At 39.5% G+C, this 8,615-nt stretch overlaps 1 long non-coding RNA gene across 1 annotated transcript; it reads left to right on the top strand.

Moving 5' to 3' along the window:
* Positions 1-220: 220 nt before the first annotated feature.
* On the top strand, positions 221-5,330 carry LOC144580603 (uncharacterized). The gene is made up of 3 exons (XR_013530526.1): positions 221-1,364; positions 4,492-4,781; positions 4,862-5,330. It is a non-coding gene; the product is annotated as an uncharacterized LOC144580603 (long non-coding RNA).
* Positions 5,331-8,615: the final 3,285 nt, after the last annotated feature.

The following is an 8,615-nucleotide window of genomic DNA, read 5'->3' as shown; positions in this document are numbered from 1 at the left end:
TATGTTTGACTGTATGGAGAGACCACATTTGTTTATCTCTCGGCGGGCACTTGGATTGCAGCTATTTTTCAGCTCCTATGAACAATGCTGTGGCGAGACCAGCTCAGCCTCAGAGACCCCAACTCATGCGGCACTGAAGGAATTAAGAAACAGACACCGACATAGCAAAAGGTGGTTCAGAGTGGGGCACCAGGGGTCTCACAGCACTTCCAGCTGAGATTCCAGAGCAGACTCTAACCTATATATTTATTCTTTACGTTCCAGTGACAAGTTTTACAAGAAGATGCTCTGTGTTCTTTCATTGGTTAAAGGTAAACTTACCAGGCAGCTAGTGTGTGTTTACTACAAGTTAAAGACAAACTAGAAAGCGCTCTTTACAAGGGAACAAAGAAAGGATTACCCATCCTGTGTTCAAAGAACTGATTCATCTGGTGTGAGACATAATTATATTGAATACTATTTTATAGTGCTCTGAGCAGTTTGCTGCTTTGGGGGCAGTTTTCCGCTTTGGGAGGCGGACTAAATTTCCCTTGCCACCTCTCTCAATAGGATTTCTCAGCAAACAATATGATTTCTCACTCAACAACGGTGCTATGAACATCAGTGTATAAATGTGTAAGGCCCTTTGAATTGTAGAGAGTACACACCCAGAAGCGGAAATGCTGGATTATATGGTAATCCTTGTGTAGAGACAGAGTATCGCTCTGTCACCCAGGCTGGAATGCAGTGGTGCAATCCTGGCTGACTGCAACCTCTGCCTCCTGGGTTCAAGCAATTCTTAACCCTCAGCCTCCCGAGTAGCTGGGATTATAGGCCTGCACCGCCACGCGTGGCTTGTTTTTGTGTTTTTAGTAGAGATGGATTTCACCACCTTGGCCAGACTGGTCTTGACCTCCTAGCCTCAAGTGATTCACCTGCCACGGCCTCACAAAGTGCTGGGATTACCAGTTTGTGCCACCATGCCTGGCCTGTTTTACACTTTTTGATGAAAAGTTTAAACACTGTTTTCCATAGTTAAGCTCCATTTTATATTCCCAGTAAGAGTACATACGGCTTCCAGCTGCTCAGCATTCTCGCTAAGACTTTATTTTCTGTATGGATTACAGCCATCCTAATGAGTCTGAGGTGGCCTCTCCATGTAGGTCTTCTTTTTTTGAGATGGAGTCTCACTCTGTCACCCCGGTTACTGTACAGTGGTGCAATCTTGGCTCACTGCAATCTCCCCCTCCCAGGTTCAAGCAATTCTCCTGCCTCAGCCTCCTGAGCGTCTGGGAATTCATCAGCCAAGCTGGTCTCAAACTCCTGACCTCAAGTGATCCGCCCATCTCGGCCTTTCAGAGTGCTGGGACTCCAGGCGTGAGCCAGTAAGTCCAGCTTCTCCGTGGTTTTGGTTTGTTTCCCTAATAGTGATGGTGAGCATCTTTTTATGTGCTGATTGGCCATTTGCATCTCTTATTTGGTAGACTGTCTATTCACATCCTTTGCACATTTCTGAACCGCGTTAGTGGGGTTTTTGTTGTTGCATTGTGAGAGTGCTTTATCTGTTCTAGATGGGAACCCTTTGACATGTAATTTGTACATCTGTCATTCCGTAGGTTGCCTTTTCAGTCTGTTAATAGTATCCTTCGATGCAATCCAATCTGTCTACTTTTCCTTTTGTTGTTTGGGCCTTTGGTGTCATATCTAAGAAATCATGGCCAAAGGAAGCTATCCTTCTATGTTTTAGAAGTTGTCAGCTGGGAACAGTGGCTCCTACCTATAATCCCAGCACATTGGGAGGCCGAAGTGGGTGAATCATGAGGTCAGGAGTTCAAGATCAGCCTGACCAAGATGCCCTGTCTCTACTAAACATACAAAAATTAGCTAGGCGTGGTGATGGGCTCCTGTAATCCCAGCTACTTGGGAGGCTGAGGCAGAGAGTTGCTTGAACCTGGGAGTCGGAGGTGGCAGTGAGTCGAGATCACGTCACTGCACTCCAGCCTCAGTGTCAGAGTGAGAGTCTGTCTCAAAAAAAAAAATGAGTTGTATGGCTTCAGATCTTACACTTGGTTCTTTGATTCATTATTGAGGGTTTTTTTTAAAAAAAAAAACATGATATAAGGTAACGCTTTAACTTTATTCTTTTGCCTGTGGACATCTAGTTTTCCAACACCATTTGTTGAAAGACTGTTCCTTCCCTGATTGAAGTCTTGGCATCCTTATTGAACTCATTTGACCATATGTGTAAGAGTTTTATTCTGCACTCTGTATTCCATTCCACTGGTCTCTCTATATGTCTTTATTGCCGTACCACACTTTTGATCACTGCAGCTTTTTTTTTTTTTTTTAAAGATAGAGTCTTGCTCTGTTACCTGGCTGGAGTGCAGTGGCACAATCTCAGCTCACTGCAACCTCTGCCTCCTGGGCTCAAGGGATTCTTCTGCCTCAGCCTCCCGAGTAGCTTGGACCACAGGCGTGTGCCACCACACCTGGCTAATTTTTGTATTTTTAGTAGAGATGAGGTTTCATCATGTGGGCCAAGATGGTCTTGATCTCTTGACCTCATGATCTGCCCACCTCAGCCTCCCAAAGTGCTGGGATTACAGGCTTGAGCCACCATGCCCAGCCCTCTGTGGCTTTCAATAATACATTTTGAAACTGAGAAGTAAAACACTTCCAGCTTTGTTACTTTTTCAAGATTGCTTTGGCCATTTGGAATCTCTTGAAATTGCATATAAACTTTACACAATTTATAAGGATAGATTTTTCTGTAATTGAAGAAAAAATGTCACTGATATTTTGAGAGCAATTAAACTAAACCTGTAGATCACTTTGAGTCGTATTGACATCTTAATGAAACTAAGCCTTTTAATACATAAATATGAGATGCCTTTACATTTGTTACACAGTCGGTCTCTGGAACTGAAAACCCTGCGAGAGTCTGCCTCCTGGTTGAGTTTATTCCTGTTTTATTCTTTTTGATGCTATTGTAAACTGACTTTTTTTTTCCCAGATAATGTCTCACTATGTTGCCCAGGCTGGGGTACACTGGCTATTTACAGGCATAATTATTATAAAAACTGACAGCATTGACCTGCCAGGCTCAAGCGATTCTCCTACCTCAGCCTCCCAAGTAGCTGGGAATATAGGCATCCACAACCAAGCCAGAAGAAACTATTTTCTTAATTTCCTTCTGGGATTGTTGACTGTTAGTGCGTAGAAATGCAACTGACTTCTGTATATTGATTTCATAATCCTAAAACTTGGACAAATTATTAGTCCTAACAGTTTATTTTGTGCAGTCTTCAAGATTTTCTACAAAGAAGATCATGTAGTTTGTTAACAGAGAAAATTTTACTTCTTCCTTTCCAATTTCGATGCCTTTTCTTTTTCCTTTCTTTCTTAATAGCTCTGGCTAGGATTTCCAGTATTATGAAAGCATGCATCATTGTTTAACTCATCTTGGAAAACTTTATCTCATCATTGAGAACGATACTAGCTGAATGTTGTTCATATGACCTTTATTACGTTGAGGTTGTTTTGATTTCTAGTCAATTTGTTTTTAATCATGAAAGGATATTAAACTTCATGAAATGCTTTTTTTGTACTAATTGAAACAAATTATGTGTTAATTTCTCTGGTCAGGTGCTAGGGGGAAGGATGACATGAAGTCAGGAGTTTGAGACCAGCCTGGCCAACATGGTAAAACCCTGTCTCTACTAAAAATACAAAAACATGGTGGTGGACGCCTGTAATCCCAACTACTTGGGAGGCTGCACCACTGTACTCCAGCCTGAAGGACAGAGCAAGATCGTATCTCAAAAACATAATAAAAAGTGTCTTAATATTTCTTTTTTTTTATGAGAGTTCATAAGATGCCTTTATTTTGTAACTTACAATCACCTTTAAATTTGTCCTTCAAGTGTTAACTCTAACTGGTGACTGTTTTTTTTAAATACTTCACTGGCATTCAAGAGAGAAAAAGAATTTAGCCCTTGATTTAAAATAAATAAACCTGGCCAGACACGGTGGCTCACACCTGTAATCCCAGCACTGTAGGAGGCCGAAGCAGACAGATCATGAGATCCGATGTTTGAGACCATCCTGGCCAACATGGTGCACCCCCATCTCCACTAAAAACACAAAAAAACTAGCGGGGCATGGTGGCACATGCCTATAATCCCAGCTCCTCAGAAGATTGAGGCAGGAGAATTGCTGGAACCCAGGAGGAGAAGGTTGCAGTGAGCTGAGAATGCTCCACTTCACTTCAGCCTGGGTGACTGAGCAAGACTCCGTCTAAATAAAGAAATCAATCAATCAATCAATCAAACCCACCCACCCACCCTAAGAGGAAGACAGAGGACCTTAACTGCAGATAGTACTCCATTGTTACCCTGTGGCTATATATCTTCTGAGATGCCTGTCGTCTCAGATGTTCTGTTGATGGCTGTAGTCGCTGAAAGTTTTGTATTTACATGGTCAGAACATTGAGTGCTTCTGTTTGATTCCCAGATTCTCCAACCTTCCCATGGAGTCACACCACCTCCTGTCTTGGCACTTCATGAGTCCAGTGGTCTTTCCCAAGAGGATCTGGTTGGCAGACCGTGACCTTGGTTCCTGCTTCTATCCGTAGGTTTATTCTTAGCAGCCACCACCTTTTTGGTACTAGAACAGTGCGTTTTTTATAGTGCGTTCATCGGTGGATGCTGAGACCACAACCCGGTCAGTTGGATGTTCAACTAATGCTTTATGACGCAGTCCCTGCAACTCACCAACCCGTGCCAGAACTCACTGGAGCTCAGGTGTGTAGCACTACCTTGTTTCTCTATGGCTGCGAGTGCAAACATGGTTGATGTGTTTATTTCCCATTTTTACTTTGCAGGTTTTGTTTTGTGAGACAAGCTCTTACTCCATCATGCAGCCAGAAGTGTAGTCATGGTTCATTGCAGCCTTGACCACCCAGATTCAAGCCATCTTTCCTCAGCCTTCCAAAGTGCTAGGAATACAAGTGTGGCCTACATTTGAGCTTTGAGTTCATTATGTATTCTAGAAATGAGTCTCTGGAGATGAGTCCTTCATCTGATAGTTGGTTTGTAAAAGTTTTTCCCAAACTGTAGCTTATCTGTGGAAATAATAATGTTATTCTTTTTTTTATACATTAGGCAATAGCTCTAGTTACACCTCTGCCATATTAACAAAAATGTCATCCTCACACCCTTGACATTAGAATTGAAAGCATAGGGGGGTTTCACCCCTTGCAATATTTAATTCAGTATAATTGTTATCTGGTTTACATTAGTGACCATATCAGAGCATGGTGTACACCTCTTGCCATATTCCGAGTATTTCCCTATGGGCAGCAACATTTTCCTCTCCTTCTCTGGATATTAGGAACAATATTTCAGGACGGTCAACCAGTCCCAGTCACATCGTAAGTAATGTCATCTGTAATCCCCTAGTTATTAGGAACAGTATCACCGGGGCTTGTGTGATTTCTAAGATATTTGGAGTAATATCCTTTAACTTTTTGAATATTACCAACAACACTACAGTAGTGGTGTATGCTTCCTGCGATATTCAGGCTATGGTCATCCTTTGTCCCCAAGATATTGTTAACTGCACCACAGAAGTGTTTTAATTTGCCTGTGATATTGGAACAATCACAAAGTGTACACGTGCTTTCACAATGAGAGTAATGCCTACTTAGGATACGATGCATAATATCACGAAATGGACACATATGTGTGTATACCCACTTTGATTTTAGAAGTCATTTTTATCTAATATATTAAAAATCATATCCCAGAATATACTCATGTTGTGTGCACTTATTGGGATATTACAAACAATGCACAGAATATGTACCATATGTATATTGACTGTGATGGGAGTATGTGTACACAAAAGAGATGTACATTAAATGTACATAATCTGTAAAATATGTAGAATTATATATACACAATATGTACACAATAGGTATGTAAATAATGTGTACAGTATGTACATTTATTATAATACCACAATGATATCATATAATCACAAAAGCTTATAAAATCCCAATACACAGGTAATACATAATATAAATATACATATTGCACACATTATGTACATTTACATTTATTGTGATATGTACACATGTACATCATGTACCCATTATGTAGAGATGTATAATATATGCACGTGTATATTGTGCACAGTATGTACATATGGACACTATGCACACATATGTACATATAATGTAGATATGTATATTTTGTACATGAGTACATATTATGCACAGTATGTACATGTATAAACTATGTACACACATGCGTGTACACCCACTTGGGTAACTGAAGTAATTTCTAATATGCTAAAAGAAATATCAAAGAATATACTCATAATGTGTACATTTACTGGCATATCAAAATAAATGTATGAAATAGGCACTGTCTGTATATTTATTCTGCTGTACATGTGTGCACCCAATATTCAAGTTGAAAAATGTACAAAATCTGTAAAATATGTTCCTTCATATTTCTATCATGTGTACACAATGTATAGGTACATGTTTGCTATATGTACATCTACTGCAATATCACAATGATATCATATCCCAACAGCATATATAATCACAATAAATGTGTAACACATAACAATATAATTGTACATATGCAAACATTATGTACATTTACATTTATTGTTAAATGATGATGTGTATGCATGTACATAATGTACCCATTATGTAGAGATGTACAATATATGCACATGTACATATGTGTGCACGGTATGTACATATGTACAGATATGTACATACAGTGTAGACATGTACATTGTGTACAAGAGTACATAATATGCACAGTATGTACACGTGTAAACCATGTAAACACCTGGGTGTACATCCACTTTGGTCACTGTAGTAATTTCTATCTAATATGCAAAAAATTATATCCCAGAATGTACTCATAATATATACATGTAATGGCATATTGCAAGAAATGCATATAATAGGTACAGTCTGTACATTTACTCTGATGTACATATGTGTACACAATACAGATGTACAATAAATGTACATAATATGTACAATATGTATATTATATGTACATAATGTGTACACAATACGTATGTACATAATGTGTACAATATGTCCATTTATTGTAATATCACAATGATATATAATCACAACAGCATATAAAATCACAATGCACATGTAATACATAATATCAATATAAATGTACAGATTGCAAACATTATGTACATTTACATTTATTGTAATATTACGATATGTACACATGAACATGTATACATTATGTTCACATGTACACCCTGTACCCAGTATGTACACATGTACATCATGTACCCATAATGCACGAATGTACAATATATGCATGTGTATATATGTGTGCACAGTTTGTATATATGTATGCTATGTACACATACATACATATAACGTACATATGTACCTTCTGTACACGAGTGCATAATATGCAAAGTATGTACATGTATAAGCAATGTACACACATGCGTGTACACCCACTTGGGTAACCAAAGTAATTTCTATCTAATATGTTAAAAGTAATATCCCAGAATGTATTCATAATGTGTACATTTATTGGCATATAACAATAAATGCATAATATAGGTATAGTCTGTATATTTGTTCTGCTGTACATATGTGCACCCAATACACAAGTAGAAAAAATCTACATAATCTGTAAAATATGTACCTATAGATTTCTATAATGTGTACAAAATGCATAGGTACATAATGTGTGCACTATGCAAATTTCTTAGAATATCTGTGATAAAATATAATCACAATAAGATATAATCACAGTAATATATACATATCTTATATCACAAAGAGTACATGTTGCACACATTTGGTATGCATTAGGTACACATGTATTGTGCACATACTATGTACATATATAATGATTGTGATAACACCATATGTACACGTGTACAAATATGTGCCCACTATTTAAACTATGTACACATGTAGAAATAGGTGCAAACTATGTACCTATGCAGAGCATGCTGTTACCACAGCCCTTCTTGTAGCAGCCCCCAGGTCCACCCTGGCTACTTAAGGACACCCTGGCTAGGGGGTTGTGCCCACAGCCCCTGCCAGAGGGCCCATAACAGCTCCCAGGCCCACCCTGGCTTCTTACAAACCCCCTGGATAGAAAGCTGTGCCCACAGCCCTGCCAGAGGTCCCATAGCAGCCCCCAGGCCCACCCTGGAGCCTTTGGGACCCCTGGCTATGGGATCCCCTGTTGCAGCTCTTGGGGAAATACTCTGAATACAGCAAGACGTGTACACCATGCTCCGATATGGTCACTAATGCAAACAAAAAAACAAGTATACTGAATTAAACATTGCAAGGGGTGAAACCCCCCTATGCTTTCACTTCTAATGTCAAGGGGGTGAGGATGACATTTTTGTCAATATGACAGAGGTGTAACTAGAGCTATTGCCTACTATATGAAAAAACAGAATAACATTATCATTTCTATATGATATGGTCTCCAGTATCATATTACACCACATTTTCAAAATAGCTGGTCCCCAGCAGCTGTGGGCATAGCGGCCAAGTGAGGGGGTCCCTAGGCAACCACTGCCTGCCTGTGGCCTGCTACAGGACCTTTGGT

Source organism: Callithrix jacchus, chromosome 20, assembly GCF_049354715.1.
Source record: "Callithrix jacchus isolate 240 chromosome 20, calJac240_pri, whole genome shotgun sequence".
In the NCBI taxonomy this organism is placed as follows: domain Eukaryota; kingdom Metazoa; phylum Chordata; class Mammalia; order Primates; family Cebidae; genus Callithrix; species Callithrix jacchus.
This window is presented reverse-complemented; position numbering and strand designations above follow the sequence as displayed.